We start from the raw sequence: 18,222 nt of genomic DNA, 5'->3' as shown, positions 1-18,222 counted from the left end.
TTTCATTGAGGTGGGAGGGGGGGATCAGTGCATTTCCGAGTATCAAAAAAAAGGTCGAGTCAAGTCAATTATTTGAACAAATATCCTAAAAAGATTTATCGAAAGTAAATCTACAAAATAATATTATAGTAAAATTAATTACGGTAAAATAATCGCTTAAGATTTAGCGCGGCAAAGGTTGATGATTACTTTTATATAAAAAAATGTGTATCCTGCCTGAACCTGAAGGAGTTTAGCGTAAACATTTTGATTGATTTGCTAATATTTTGTCTGTTGTTGCAGGATCTTCCTTTATCTGTAGATGTTCTTGATGAAAACTTTTAAACATCCCGCTGCTTAGCAATTTCATTTGCTATGATACTCCACTCCATTCTTAAAATCTTCCGTAGTTTTCACCAGCATTTATGAAAAAACGCATTTAGATAGCGCTTAAAGCAATTAATAAAAATATTCTATCGATATTTAAGAATACAATATACAATACATAAACATAGTAACAGCTCATTTTTCTTTGTTATAGGTGACATGAGAAAAAATAAACAAAATATTTCTTCTATAATAAATTGTTACCTATATAAATAAAAACATTTGGCGAATATTTTAAGAAATTTAAGGACGTCTACATTCGCTTGAATTGTTTTTTGTATATGTTGTGCCAAGATTGGAAAATCCCCAAAACCAAAAAAAATTATAAAGTATTTTTTATTAAATCTAAATCTAAGACTATTAAACGAGCAATTCTTGTATAATATAATCTGAATCTCGGAAACGGCTCCAACAATTTCCACGAAATTTAGTATGCAGGGGATTTCGGGGGAGATAAATAAATCTAGCTAGGATTCATTTTTAGTATCCTAGTTTGTATACAACGATAAAATGGCTACAATATCGTTAGAATACGAAGGTAAACTTCGCAATCGTCAATAAAGTTGTAATAGCTCAGGTCGGCCGATCTGTCGACCTAAAAGACCACGGTTCAAATCCCCAAGTTATTATTTCTTTTTTTTTTTTTTCTAAATGCACTTGTTTTTTTTTTCTTTTTTTTTAATTTAAATAGAGTGTTCTTATTTATTATTATTATGTCGGTAAAATTAAAAAATATTATAATAATAATATTATATAGTAGATTTTCTGCAGAACAAATATCAAAATTAGCTGACTTTTTAAGCTACCCATTTTAGAAACGTAGCAGATAATATAAAAAACTGACACAGAGATGTGAAAGAACACACGGCGGTCTTATGTCGCTATTGTTACTTGTTTCTAAAAATAATTTCAGAACATCTATTCAGTCACTGTACCTAATATGCTTTTGTGATTTAAGTATAACCTTACAATTATTTCATTATCGTACTCTAACAGTTTGTGAATTTTCCACTATCAAGAACAACCATTTTCTACTGTTGAAATAAGTAACTGAAACATCGTCCGATATTTATAATGGAAGAATTGGTTTATTACAAAAATATACACAAATTACTTTTAACAAATAATATATAATTCATCAATGCCTTCTGACTTTATAAACTACATCTTTAAACTACTCGGCTACGGATTTTATAAATTTTAATAGTTTTCAGTGTTTAAATACGTTGACATTTTTCGATTTTTTAACAAAATATATAAAATTATGTGGTGTCATGGGACACCAGGTAGAAACGAAGTTCCTTCGGATAGTATAGAAGCAACAAAATTTGAAGAAAAAAAATGTTGAATTTTATATACTATATATTTTCTAGTTCTTGATTTTTTTTTTTTTTTTTTTTTTGTTGATTGGTTTTAATTAAGTACATAAAAGTATTTAGGAAATTTAGTTTTTTTTTTTTTTTTTTTTATGACAAATAGGCAGGCATTTGACCACAATCTCACCTGATGTTAAGTGACGATGCGGTCGAAGGTGGAGCATGCCTGCCTAATAACAGCCTATTCACTCTGGCCTTGAAGGCACCCAGATTGTATCGTTCGGGAAACACAGACGCGGGCAACGAGTTCCATTCCTTAGCTGTGCGCATCAGAAAAGTAGAGCCAAAGCGTTTTGTGCGCGTAGGTGGCATATCGACGACATAAGGATGGAACGATCGACCGCGCCTAGTGTCCCGATGGCGGAAGGTTGTTGGGGGAATTAGATCGTGTAATTCCTTCGCACACTCACCGAAATATATTTTGTAGAACACCGACAGACGAGCTACCCTACGCCGATGATCGAGACTCTGCAACTTGGTGTCTGTCAGAGTAGGGTCACCTATGAGTCTCTTAGCTCGTTTTTCCACCGAGTCCAAAGTTGCCAGTTGGTATTTGGCGGATCCATCCCAAAGATGTATTTTAAAAAATAACAAATACCGTAAAATAAATCAAACAAAATAATATTAATAATAATAATTCAAACTATTAAGTGAAATAAAAAAAATATATTATGTCTTTATTTATTTTGTTTTTGACAGTATAAAATTACATAAATAATTTTAAAAAAGTTTACTACTTATATTTTAGTTTTACTAACGTCATATTATACAGTCGTGTGACTGATATTAAGTCACTTCCGTTATATATTTTTCTTACGGTTTTAGCATCACATTTTTTTCAGTTCGGTCGCCCAGCCAAATGTCAAGCCTGCCGAAAGGAACTTCGTTCCAAAAACAATTTTGCAATATATTGTACGATGTTCATACCTTAGCTGAATATGTCTCTTTAAAGGATATTTTGATACCTTTAAAATGTATAAGTAAATTACATCCCAAATATAAAACATACTAATATACGTAATTGCATTTCTTCTAAAAGTTTTATATTTATATCCAAACTCAGTTCAGAAAATGTCATCACATAATCATGTACATTTTAATAGAATGTTAAGTGCTTAATACTAATTATATAACCATTATTAATAACGCGCTTCCTAAATGAATCCGGATAAAATAATATAAGGCGAAAAATATAAAATTTTAACTTTAATTTTATTTTAAATTTATGTTCACTATACTATATATTCACTATATTATATAAATTTTCGTAATATAAGAAGTCAAGTGCTGTGATATTAAAATATTCCATACAAAGGTGGCGTGTATACAAGGTTAAACATTTTGAAGAGCAATAAAAAACCGTCTGATTGACACACAATGGGTTAGGAGCGAAACAAACTGCTTATAATTGTATTTTCTCGCAAACGAAAAGAAACCTACTTCAATTACATCGACAAGTAATACAACGTAGATAGACGAAAAAATTGTCAAGTAAATACGCGTGATCAAAGATTACTCAAAAAGTTGTCATAAGACCTATAGAATTTAAATGGTACCACGAAACAAATATCAGCTTTTGATTAAAATAAAAACAGTCAAAATCGGTACAGTCAGTTAAAAGTTATAATGTATAATACAACATAGGTCAATAAAAAAATAGTCAATTAAATACGCGTGATCAGGTGTAACTCGAAAAGTATTCGTCAGATCTGGACTAAATTGTAAGGGGTCCACATAACACTCATAACCTTTCTACTAAAAAAATACTCCACGCAGTAAAAATTTCTGAAGTAACATAAATAAAAAATAATCGAAATGGTCGAATTGAGAACCATCTCCTTTTTTGAAGTGGGTTAAACATTACAATCAGTTACCATATGACGAGAATAGATATGCAGACCCAACCATTTCTCTAATAAGCTTAAGCGACACATTTGGGCAAATAGTTTTCACACTAAACCCAAAAGTAAGATTGATTACTGGGTTTATTGACGTTATATCAAATGAAACAATAAATTGTTATATTTACAAACCCATTTTTTTTCTACAAACGTCGTCTTTAACGGTTTCTTTATCAGTTTGTCGTTTTCCACTTGTTCTATTTTATTGGATTGTCGTCACCTGGAAATATTGTTTCCGATGTAATCTTTTCTCTTTTCGTTTATTTTGTCAATTTAATTAGGTTTCTACGTAATACGCATGTATCTTTAGCGTACTTTTATTGTATTAAATATATAAATGATTATTATATGACGAATGTTTTTCGTAATAAATAATAAATGTTCATATGATATATAATACATATAGGATAACTAATCTTGAATTTTGTTTATGTTTAAATAAACCTCACAACGAACTGCGAGACTAACTTGTTTATTATCGTAGCGTTTATTGCTCCAGTAGTTTCTCAAAATAGAATAAATTAAACCTAGCGTTTAAAACACTGAAATTTGAATATCTTATAATATTATAAGTCTTATACCATCGATAAAAGTGTAACTTTTAAGGATAAGCTGAATTTATTTTGTCTTAGGAGTGTTATTTATATTCAATAGGAAAGGACAACGTTTTTCATATCATCATGTTTCGAATAACAACTTTATTGATGTAGTCGACGAGTCAAAATATACGAAGTACTCTAGCATTAATTAGAAATATTATCTTGTATCTTCTATAGAAATTAATTTAATCATAATAAAACTATTTTTAACAGACTTCCAAAAAAGGAGGAGGTTCTCAATTCGACTGTATTTTTTTATGTATTAGACTTCAGAACTTTTGACTGGGTGGACCGATTTCGACATTTTTTTTTTTAATTGAAAGGTGGTGTGTTATTTGGACCCATTTAAATTTATTTGAGATCTAACAACTACTTTTTGAGTTATATCTTATAATGCGTTTTTACTTGACGCTTTTTTCGTCAACCTACGTAGTATTTATACCACATAACTTACTGGATGTACCGATTTTGATAATTCTTTTTTTGTTGGAAAGGAGATATCCCTAGTTTGATAACCAGGATTTGATAATGGGATCCCAGAGAAATCGAGGGAAACTCTTGAAAATCCGCATAACTTTTTACTGGGTGTACCGATTTTAATAATTTTCAATTTAATCGAAAGCTGATATTTATCATGTGGTCACATTTAAATTTTATCGAGATCTGATAACTACTTTTCGAGTAATCTTTGATAACGCGTAGTTACTTGACTATTTTTTCGTCGATCTACGTTGTATTACTTGTCGATGTAATTGAAGTCGGTTTTTTTTTTCGTTTGCGAGCAAATACAATTCATCATTACAGCCTATACAGTCCACTGCTGGACATAGGCCTCCACAAGTTTACGCCAAAAATAGCGCGAACTCATGTGTTTTGCCCATAGTCACCACGCTGGGTAAGCGGGTTGGTGACCGCAGTACTGGCTTTGTCGCACCGAAGACGCTGCTGCCCGTCCTTGGCCTGTGTATTTCAAAGCCAGCAGTTGGATGGTTATCCCGCCATCGGTCGGCTTCTTAAGTTCCAAGGTGGTTGTGGAACCTTGTTATCCCTTAGTCGCCTCTTACGACACCCACGGGAAGAGAGGGGGTGGCTAAATTATTTAGTGCCGTAGCCACACAGCACAATACAATACAATTACTTATAATTAATACGTGACTAGCGAAATTACTCGTACTAAAACATAGGATCATTAAATGTAGTTATACCAAAACTTGAAGATAAAGAAGATATAAACACAATTATTAGAAAATTACTTATAAAGCTATTTTGAAAGCTTTTTATCTATTGCGTTTTTTGTTACTTTTTTTTTAATATTTCTTTCCAGCAAGAGAGCCAATCTCAATCCCACCGTATGCTATAGTTAGTGTACGATGGCACTGATGGACGACAATCAACCGATCAACTATATACTCTAATCTTGTGCACTATTTTAATTTAAAATTATAAATCATCTCGGCTGGCTCAGTAATATGCTATTTGCCGAGTATCATTTTCGTAATATAATGAGTTTACCTAGAACATGTTTTAGATCGATGATTAATGTATATATTGTAAGAATATTCATTAAAAGTGTTTAAAGCACGATGAATTTTCATTCAAGAATTTTTAATTTAATTTTTATTAATTCCGGTTCTTGTAACTCAACGATTCCATTCATTTTAAACTGGGTACTATTCAATTTCATCACAGAAATTTATCCATTCATTCAATAAAGAGTGACAACGAAAACTGCCAAATAATTCATTTATTTTGATTTCTAGTATTTTTTTTTTTTAATACACGCTGTCAAATTGTTTACATTTTATTCATTAATAACAAATATTTTATTTTTAATTTATTTTACCATTTTCAGATATTTTATTTTCAGAGTAATCAATTAATAGTAAACCACGCTTACAAGATTTTTTTAAGATTGTATATATAGCGAAATACCAAATAAAAATTACCAGAAATTCTGTATATCTTAGAAGAAGTCCTAAAACATTTATATCCCCAACCACAATTAATTAGCTTAGCAAATAAAGCTCTAACACCTCATATTATATGACTTTTTTTTGTTATCGCAGGGGAACAAATTTACGGGTGATATCCAGGACGCCCGGGTAGGCAGTCCTAGACCGTATGTCGGTTTCAGCACTTGGGGGTGCAATACCGATCAAAACCCCTGCGGGAGACTTCAGCCACTTTAATTGGAGGGACCGGATCCCGGATCAGCAGGCAACAGGGTCCCTCCAGTGACAGGCTGGCCTCGGCAAAAAAGCCAGACTTCTCCTCCATGGGGACTGTCCGGCTCACCTCTGAACAATCCCGACGACGCCGTATTTAGCAGGACCGGGTTCCCATCCCGGCCCGACACGGGCACAGGGGCATTACTGAAGGCGCATTAAGAAGCGCCTCCTACGAACTCTGTTCGTTGCCTGCGGAGGGAGGTCTCGTCGGCAGGAGGACTCCGAGGACTGTCGTCAGATCGCGACGCAGCGCCGCCCATCTTGGACACACCTCGAGGGTGTGCAGGGCCGAGTCCACCGCCGCGCCACAATCGTTACATCCAGTCGTCGGCTCCCTTTGGGGCATCCGACACAAGTATTCACCAAAGCAGCCGTGCCTGGTGAGATACTATATTGCCTTATATTATTACTCGATAGCAATATTATTAATTTGTTTGCAAATATATCTTTATTTAAATAAAATGATGATTTTGGAAAAACGCCCTAGATTTTAGAGTTAATATTAATATACAGGACAAATGAATTTGTTATTTATTAATTAATTTCTGAAACTCATTAGTTCTAGACTATGTACACAGAGGTAAAATAAATTAAAAACTTTTTTCCTCTGGGGAAATGCTGTTCCTATAACTCATAGATTAAAAATCTAAAAAATGAGATATTATAATATAATTGTGTTGTTGAAGGTTGGATGTGAGAGGTTGCGGAAATTACCAGCTATATTTTGATATTTTTGGAAGCTGTTAATCCAAATGAATGAATAAATGAACAGATGAAATCATTTTATCGTTAAGTACATCGCTGGAATCACAAATTATTTCTAAGAGAATCTTGCACTAATTGGTTGCGATAATCCAAAATTTTATAGAAAACCAAAGCGTTTATTATTATAACAGAACGTGTTAAGAAATATAATAGTATCTTATACTATTAAACGAGCAATTCTTGTATATATATATATATAGAATCTGAATCTCGGAAACGGCTCCAACGATTTTCATAAAATTTAGTATTTAGGTGGTTTCGGGGGAGATAAATCTATCTAGCTAGGATTCATTTTCAGGAAATGTCGTTTTATCCCTGTTTTTAGGAATTGAAAAAAATATCGTTAGAATACGAAGGTAAATTTCGCATAAGTCAATGTAGTTGAAATAGCTCGGTGGGAAATCGGCCGCTCGGGATCGACCGAGAAGATCATGGTTCAAATCCACATGTCCCTGATCAATTATTTTTTCTTTTTCTTTTTCTAATTGCACTCGTTATTTTTTATTTAAATAGACTGTTCTTATTTTTTATTATTATGTCGGTAAAATCGAAAAATATTATTCATATTTTATCAATATGTAATTCGTATTTATACTTTATGATTTCCAAAAAACACGATTTACTAAAAATACCGAGCTTAGCTCGGTCACCCGGGTACTTATTTTATAAAGTGAGCATTAAAGCTCATTGTTGTCATATATTCTAATTGTGATTGAATTTCAGAAAATCTTGAAGATTAATTTAGGTATTCTGTGCTTTATCTTGTTAGCTGTTGAAATGCTTTCTGTGATCAAAGAAAGTTTAATAAAAATACTACATTTAAAGTGGTGTAAAAATATTTATGTTAATTATTTTGTCTTTTTATCTTATAAGCAAGAGTTGGTACAAATTATAATTTGTTTGTCTTTTTCGTAATCAGCCATTATAATTTAATCACTAACGATTTATACGACTGTTTATCAAGTTACTATTTATTTATAATTATTAATCTAAACTGCTGTGTGGCTACGGTAGTAAAGAATATAGCCACCCTCTCTCTTTCCGTGGGTGTCGTAAGAGGCGACTAAGGGATAACACAGTTCCACTACCATCTTGGAACTTAAAAAGCCGACCGATGGCGGGATAACCATCCAACTGCTTGCTTTGAAATACACAGGCCGAAGACGAGCAGCAGCATCTTCGGCGTGTCAAAGCCAGCCCTGCGGTCACCAACCCGCCTGCCCTGCGTGGTGACTATGGGCAAAACACATGAGTTTACGCCATTTTTTGGCACGAACTTGTGGAGGCCATGTCCAGCTGTAATAGGCTGAAATGATGATAATGATTAATCTAAACAGTGAATTATAATGAATTATAATAAAAAAATATGTTAAAGTGTATACAGAAAAAATCGTGCAATACAACAAAAATAATACGGAAATAATAATCTTTACAATGATCTAATTGTTTGTACTATAATTTTTAATATAATTTGTTATAAAATATATCTTTCAACGCTATATTATGGTAACGTGCTATTTATAATTTAGAGATGTATAATTACATCTATATATTACACTATGCCTAAGGATTTTATCAATAAAAAGGTACCAACTAAAGTAGCTCACTTACAACGAACTATATACTAATTAAAAATAGCCTAGAAGTCTAGAATGTTTTAATGATTTTCTTTGTACCCTTATTTATTTTTTTATTTTTTTGTATATAATTGAACACACTCTTGAATTACAGATGCTATTTTATTTCATTCACCATTAGAAAACCCAATAACTCATAATAAGTAGTAAAGAAGCGAAATATCATCCGATGACTCCTAACAGCAAACTGCATCAGGCGCTTAATTAATGATAAATCGACATTTTGTAAAAAAAATGACGATTGGACTCGCGTGAACTTTTATTATTTATATTCAAATTTATAAACAATTGTATACATTTCTTGGATAATAAAACGCATAATAACAATAGTCCTTCTCACATTAAACAAGAGGTTTATGCCCATCAATCGCACGTTGCAGACTGAATCAAAATAATATTATCAGCGTGATTCTCTTGAAGAAAATAAGTGAAGTGTAAAGCGGGATTACGTTTACTGTATGCGTTGGCGTAGAGTAACATCTAAAATATCTGTTACACTAAATAAACAAAATAAAAAACGGAATAGACAAAAGTCACTACTGTAATGGCTGAAAATTTAAATTTTAAATTTTTTGGATCGTGTCTTTTGTTAGGAAATTCAAACCAATGTTTAGGTAGGGACTTTAAAATTTATTTTTCTTTTGAATGATAACTCGAAATCACGCAATGGTTGATCTAAGATAACAGGTAAACGACGCGTACGTTGAATTAAGGAAAGAAAAACTGTTAATCATTTTTTCTGTCAACTTTTAAGTCGTAATACTAGAACAAAGTACACAAATTTATTTTAATCTGATATTTAATAACTGAAAAAACTAATATTATTAAAAAAATTAACAATAATAAAATAAATATTTTATCGACTTTTAAAAACACAGTGGTAATTTTTTGTTTTTATGTTGTTTTTATGTTGTACCTAATCTTTGTTTACTAAAGATACAAATCTGACATTTTTACATTGTAATATAAATGACGTTAATTTTATAAGTTTAAAAAGTATATATGATTTTAAATAATAATAGCTTCGATTAATAAAATTTAGAAAACAATAGTACTTTAGAAGTATCATCCACTTTTTGCAAACGGTTCACTGCGTGTATGAATATATTATTATTTTTTTCTTAAAGAGTAATAAATATTAACACATTACACAAAATCAATTAAATCGATATTTAAAAATCTAACATCAATAATTAGTTCACTCACCTAAAGGCGACAATGAGGTATTAAAATTTTCCACACCGTCGCGGCGACATCGTAAATCATTCAAACTTTAAGAACTTCATCTTTCGCACCTTCCCAAAATAATAATATTGCTTACAGATCAAAGCAATTAGCCCAAATATAAATACAGTTCATCAAACTTCACTCTATTGCACATTAACAAAACTTTATCAACTTTTAATATTCCGTGAATTATTACAATATTACCTTTATTTTGATAAATTTTAACTATATTTTGTGCTATTAATAATAGTATTTTTTATTTAATAATGTATGGAATTATTTCAATTATAGAACGGTTGAAATTCGTTCCGTATCGTTCAAAGTTGATCGCATTCCCGCGCGTGCCTTGAAGCGACTACTCTATAGAGACTCACAAAATAGACTGCAGGCGATCACTCCCGTGGCCACAGAAACTGTGCGCATGATAAGGAATCCAAGGGACTCTAAAATATCCACTTGAAAAGGCTGCAAATGCATTTTATTATTCGATTCATAGAGTAAACGTGCACTTTGCCATAAACTTTAATGGCTTCTTATTCTTGGAAATCGTACTTCATTCATTCCAGTTATGCTATAAATACGACCTCTTTATAGTAAAATGATCATATCAAGGCTTTATTATAAAAAAATATTTTGGTTCCTCTTGTCACATTGCATTGCTAGTCTCATTCAATAAACAAATCTTGACGAGCTTTTATAGTAGTTAGAACATGTACACTTTAGACTTTTAGTAAAAATAGAAGCCATGGGCACAAGTCCAGGCTAGCAACACTAAATTTGCAACGCCTAAATCTGTTTGAAATTTTAAGTTTAACTTGGTTGTAAACTAATGCAAATCCGCAAACTTTGTCATACTTAAGTGCCTTGTAGGTCGTCAACGTGATTGTGCTGCTTATAATGTTACAGGCGTCTGAAGGCTACGGGAACCGCTTACCCTCAGGTGAGTCTTGTTAAAATTGCTAAAATAATTTAAACAAAATAAGATGAACAAATAACAATTCTAAAATTTAATGTTTCAGAAGTACATTCCTACATTTCTGAACGAAGTACAATACTAACATAATAGATGGCGTTATATTACAAAATAATAAAAGCTCAGCCACTAATATTAATAGAAAACGTTACACATACGACGTTTAGTTTTCGAATTGCGATCTGCTATAATAATAACACACTAGATTCATTAAGGTGTACCAAATTTTGTTTGGAATAGAGTTTTACAGAGTATTAATATATTTTATCGTTCAAACTTTCAAAATTAAAATAAATTAAAATTACAATGAAGATACAGTGCAAGGGCCTCGTGACGATTTAATGTTATATCAATCCATTCTCTGACCGGAAAAAAGTAACCTTTTGTAGAAATTAGTACTAAGCTTGTAACTTATTTTATTGGATTAGAATAGTTTTTAAATAGACTCATACTATTTTGTGTTTCGTTCGCTTCAGCCTATAATATCCCACTAATGGGCCATAAGGCCTCTTTCCCCATGTAGGAAAAGGATCAGAGCTTAATCTACCACGCTACTCTAATGCGGGTTAGCGGACATATTCCCTACTATGAGTAACGATCGCTATCAGGTGTAAATTATAATGACATGTTGGGGAGACCCACAAGGACTGCAAAAACACCCAGACCACGGCAAACACCTGTATGGCCAATAGAAATGTTTGTCACGTGCGGGCATCGAACCCGCAACCGCCAGCGCAACAGGCACAATCCATGGCTGTGACCTTTGCGCCAACGCGGCGTCACTTGTCTATCGTTAATAATAAAGAATCTCGAAAAATTGTAATAAATAATACGTGCTCAATATAGGCCCGAATTTGCAATAATATAATAATAATGACACTCTAAGAGCGCTTGAATTGGTGATTACATTTTACAGTGTAGTCAATGACGTACACCAGAAATTATTCAACTTTAAGAAAACAGTAAGGTAAGGGCAGTAAAACTTTTGGCGCTTTACTACAATTAAATAAACCTTAAAATCCAAATTAAAGTTTGATTATTTTAATATTTCTTTTTTTTTATAATTGTGGAGAAGATGTGCAGAACCAGAAAATGATACATGAATTTAAAATTTATTGTAATATACGCAATAAAAAATAAAACAATGAAAAACCAAATTAAAAACCATAAAAGAAAAATAAACTTCTAAATTTACTTTAAAATTATTTTCAGTCGTTAATAAAGAAACAATGTGCAGTGGTTCTTTTAAATTACAAATTCTAACTTTAGTTATTTTATTACTCGGGTTAGCATAGCCTTTACAACAATCTTCAACATCAGGTTTATTGATGACAGTCATAACCCACTAAGACTAAAGTTTTAAGCAAGATACCTAAATATTAAATCTTTAAATAACAATTGTAAGTAATTTGAAGGCTCTTTAGACTGAATGATACTATGACGAACGTTTTGAAATCGATTATACAAATGGAAATTAGTGTTACTACACTTCCATTTATGCATCAAGTTAGAGTGATTAGATTAGATGCAGATTCTTGGAGTTGATATTTAGCGACGATGATTTCGAATTTGGCATCTATCGACATTTATTATTATTTGGTTCAAACATACTCACTCCCAATAAGATATCCAAATAATGATTTGACGGAATGAGTTGGCATAGTATTCGCATAGGCTTGTTCAACTTTAGGATAAAACTGAAAGGAATTCCTGAAAAATTATCAGAAAGAAGCTCTTTCCGTGGGTGTTGTAAGAGGCGACTAAGGGATAACACAATTCCACTACAACCTTGGAACTTATAAAACCGACCGATGGCCATCGTTAATCTTTGTAGAGAATATATCTGCCAACGAAGCGTCAGTTTAATAGTAGAGAGATAAAAAAAAACTCCAAACCAAAAAGTTTTTTTTTAACTAGCTCGTTGGCTCAGTTGGCAGTGGCTCTGCTTTCCGTTAGTAGTTTTAGATTGTATTTCCGCCCAGACTATATACACATAATATGTTAAATAGTTTATAAATCGTAGTTTTCTAAAACTCACATATAAAGTTACCTTCTTTACGATTTGGTTACCGTGTACGTATTTTAAACATATTTATCTCTATACTTATTTTAAATACTGCTCTTAAGGGTTAAATAAAAAATAACTGCTTCAAATGCCATTCGAAAAGTTTTACTGAATTGTTATACAGTATACAACAAGGAAATTCTAATGATGACCATTAATTATTTAATTACCGTTTAACTTTGAGGATCGGAAAACGGAAAACTTTTAATTAATTCGTAAGTGACAGATGACGGAACAAATTACATTAGCCTTTTATAAATTGCATCTTTTGATTACCATATAATTTTACTGTCTAAGATAAGTGAATATTTTTATTAAGATAAAACCAATGTAAACAAAACAAAATCGTCTCTACTCTATTTTATCACTAGCTATTTATTTATCTCGTATTCATAAACCTATATGTATTTAATTTTAATAAAAAGAGTACTTTGAAAACCATTTTTTAACAACATTAGGATAAAAAATAAGTTATTTTAACTCGTTAATATGATTCAAAAAAGTTTTTAATAAATATCAGGAATTTTGACTAGCCTATAGATATATACATATGTTCTAAAATAACCAACAATCAATACGAAAATACGCCTGTTAAATTTTATAATAAAGTCTCATCATTCCAGCCTATTGCAGTCCACTGCTGGACATAGGCCTCCACAAGTTCGCGCCAAAAATGCGTGAACTCATGTGTGTTGCCCATAGTCACCACGCTGGGCAGGCGGGTTGGTGACCGCAGGGCTGGCTTTTTCGCACCTAAGACGCTGCTGCCCGTCTTCGGCCTGTTGTTTCAAAGCCAGCGGTTAGATGGTTATCCCGCCATCGGTCGGCTTCTTAAGTTCCAAGGTGGTAGTGGAACTTTGTTATCCCTTAGTCGCCTCTTACGACACCCACGGGAAGAAAGGGGGTGGCTATATTCTTTTTTTTTCGTGCCGTAGCCACACAGCACAATAAAGTCTACTGAACCTTTTATTTACAAACGTAAAGAATTTTTTTTTTTATGCAAAAACGGTACATTAATTTTTTGTACAATTTGTTAATTACAAATAACGGTTTATTATTATATTATTTACTGTATATTCTGGCAGTATATCTTACTACAAAGATTATGCATTACGCTTCATGAAAAAATATATATATTTATTTTTATACATAAATGTATTGTTAATTGATCTATTGTATATCACGTAAGTGACGTGATATACAAAAGATCAATTAACAATACATTTATGTATAAACCTGTATATACCTGTATCACTTTCAGGGAGTACCTGTCAGTGAGTTTAAGTACAAGGTACGCTACCCGGGTCGACACACTGCTGACTTCCACAACGTTGCTAGTGAGAGTCTTGTGGACCAGAAAACCGACGCCACCTTGGAAAAGCCCATCACCTTCAAGGAAGTAGAACAAGTGCCCGGAGTCCAGAATCATCGTGTCCTCACCCTCTCTTCGAACTTCAGACAACCCCACCAGTATGCTCCACTTAATGTGACTAAGTTCTACCTCAAGTTCGGTAAGGTGATGGTCCAACCGTAGCGTGCGTCTATTATACGTAGCCAGGTATAGTTGTGTATGGCAGCCTCCCGTACCCCGGTGATTTTTAGCACCCTCTACCCCACCGTTACCGCGGCCGCTGCCGTAGCCGGGAATAGTGGGGCTGCCGGGAACTAAAGGCCGAAACTTTAGGCGTGAACTCAGGGGGTTTTGCCCATAGTCACGACGCTGGGCAGGCGGGTTGGTGACCGCAGTGCTGACTTTGTCGTACCAAAGATGCTGCTGCCCGTCCTCGGTCTGTACATTTAAAAAGCCAGCTGTAGGATGGCTATCCCGCCATCGGTCGGCTTCGCTAGTTCCATGGTGGTATTGGAACTTTGCTATCCCTTAGTCGCCTCTTACGACACCCACGGGATAAAAGGGGATGGCTAAATTCTATAGTGCCGTAGCCACAGCACAAAAAATAATAAATAATAGTAAATAATAACTTTAACCTGGCGTGAATGAGGTGCAAAATTGTTACACCAGCTATGATCGTGTAATCAGCGTTTTTACCTAAGATATATTAATAACAGTGAGTAAGTAAATAAAACGCCGTCTTAATTATGCTATTTAATTCACTCACTCTTAAAAAACTGTTATTTTTATTGAAATAACAAAGCATCTAAAACTTATTTTCGAATAAAAGTGTTACCAAATACCAACTTCTTTGGTAAATCAAGATGATAAAGTATATTTTAAAAACTATAACTAAAAAAGGAACAAAAACTACTTACAATCATGTAACCTAGTACTAAACTTACCCCTAAGAAATAGAACGATCTCTACATAAAAAAATCGCGTTTATATGTTGGAACTTCATTTTTCACATTTTGAACAACAGAACAAAGGTTCAGATGAAGCTTTTTTTATCTTTCTCTTTTTTTATTACAGTCTCCACACCTAAAATATACAGACTTTTTTATGGGAGATTGATAGAGAAGATTTCCTGGAGTGATCAGCAATTCTTTTTGGCATTTCTCTTGGAACGTTCATTGTACGTTGTACATTCTGTTGTAAACTATTATTTATTAGATTTAAACCTAATTACGAATAAAGTCTCAGCGTATTATGTGTGTTTTGAAATTCATGTTATTTCCTCCGTAAATTATCATCATACCGTCATATTGAGTATATTATAAAAATTGTCATCGCAAAGTTTTGTGTTGCGTGAATTATGATAAATGGTGGCTAGTTTACCTGTGACATCGACTCCCGCTTTAGTTATATTATTATTATGAATTATTTATATTATTAATTATTATTTTCGATTTTTCTATATTTTTATCGTAACAACAACCGCTCTGGTGTAGTGGCGCGAGTAGTCGCCTCAATCACCGAAGGTTTGCAGGATCGATTCTCGCTCGGAATGGATATTTGTAACTGTACAAATATTTCTTTCCGATTTGGGTGTTCTTGTGGAACTCCCCGCCGTACCTCGACGATCATGTTAAGCTGTCGGTCCTGGTTGTTATGATAAACACCTGATAGCGATCTTTACTCATTGTGGGTAACGTGCCCCCCAAGCCGCAGTGCAACAGCGTGGTGGGTTAAGCTCTAATCCTTGTTCTAGATGGGGAAACAGGTCTATACCATATATATATAGGAGTGGGATATTACAGGCTGAAGCGATAGCGAATAATATTGCCTTTGGATCTGTCTATATAATTATTGTAAGTAAAGTTGAGATAACCAGCACAACTTTTTTTGGCACGTACCAAAGTAATTTTGACTATCATTTGACATTAATTAAAACAATATTTACACCGGACTTGTAGTAATGATTGTTTGGAATTCTAATAGTTTCAAATTGGGGTATAAAGCCATTAGGGTAAATAAACCCATTAAAACAGGTGTTATCCCCTAAAATGAATAAATCCATTAGATCAATTACGATGGATTTATTCGTGTTTTTATTAGAACATCCTTTTGAATAGTAGCAACACCCAGAATAACTAGAGCAACTTACAAGTAGTCATTTGGTCCTTCGGCGTGGAATCTAATGCAATTATAATTATATAAATATTAACGTTGCTACATGAGTTATCATTATTCATATAATGACATACAAATTAGATTCCGAAACGAAAAAACACCAGAAACTACATATTATATGTAGCTTAAACACGAATTAATATTAAGACTAAGTTAATATTTTTATGGAGTATCAATTTAAAACTCTGATGTGTTTTAAGTAAAAACTCAATTTTATTACAATAACAATTTCCATATAAATAAACCAATTACTTCATTGACTACCAAGATCTCGAATATGCATTGCAAGTTCTGCACAAGAAGGTCATAAATTATGCTTTTGTAATAAAGTTTATAAGCAAAATTAGTGCACAGAGACGCTATTTCGTAGCAAAAAATTATTGTTTTAATCGTTTAGGTAGTAATCACACCGTATATGATAGTAAGAGATCCACTAAATGCCTTGTTTATGGTAAACGCCACCACTCTCTATTACATGCCTATGAGAGAAACACACTTTTAGGTTAACTAGCCGTCTATTACACTTCCAATGGTTATTTGCTTGTCAACTCTCAAAGAGACCAGATCCTGACAGATATTACTAGCCTCTCTAGTAAAAGTTACGACTTTATACACAACCACAACCTAGTAGTATTCAAGTAATCAGAGCTTTGTTAGATCAGAGTTCGTACGCGTGTTTTATCACAGAAGTAGTAGGCCACCCTCGACCATATGCCGTGTGGTGTCGGCTGAGTAGAATAGCACCACCCCTTTGGTTACCATGAGGGTCGTAAAAGGCGATCGAGGGATAAACCTGGCTCAAAATCATCAGGGTCCTGGAGCAGGAAAACTTCATTTGAAACCCGGAATGGGGTCTCCGTCAAGCATTCGTGGCATAGCTCTAAAATGCGAAAGACTCCTGCAGCCGAACTGGCTCCAAACGTATTGATTCGTCGTTCCTGTGGGCCTAGCCAGTGAGATCGAGAGGGTGGCGCAGAGCTTAGGCAACTCTGCGTTTTCCTGAAGAGTGTCCTAGGTGACCCAGTGTCTGTCTGACACTTTCTAAATCTCTCTAATAAATGATGAGTAGGTCACCTCTTTCTTTCTCGTCTGAAAAGAGGACCTTGACTGGATTAGGAAAGGACAAGCCATGAACTTCATTCAGATTCCAGTTCTACTTAGGTCACCTTAAAACTAAAAACTAAGTTCAAGCCAGTCACACCTATCATAATCAAGATTTAAATGAGAATATACTCGTATTCATATATAGAGATACATTTTTAATAAAATGCACTACAGTCAAGTGTTTCGTATAAATTGTGAAATAAAATTGTTCTGTCTTTTACCGGAATGTCTATTTCTGGATAAAATTACAGTTATGATCGTCTAGCTTCGCTTCTAAGTTTAGTGAAAATTGTTTTGCTCACGTCAAAGGCAAAGGGAAGTAAGTGCAGTGGAGTAAAATTTGAGCTCGTCTTTTACGTCACGTGCGAGCTAATATTTGAAACGATGCGTGAAATAACCTAAGTGTTATTGAAAAATTTTGTTATAAAATATTTTATGAAATGAAATTAGTAATT

The sequence above is a fragment of the Melitaea cinxia genome, chromosome 15 (assembly GCF_905220565.1).
Source record: "Melitaea cinxia chromosome 15, ilMelCinx1.1, whole genome shotgun sequence".
Taxonomy (NCBI): Eukaryota; Metazoa; Arthropoda; class Insecta; order Lepidoptera; family Nymphalidae; genus Melitaea; species Melitaea cinxia.
The sequence above is the reverse complement of the archived record's forward strand: the minus strand, read 5'-3'. Positions refer to the sequence as shown.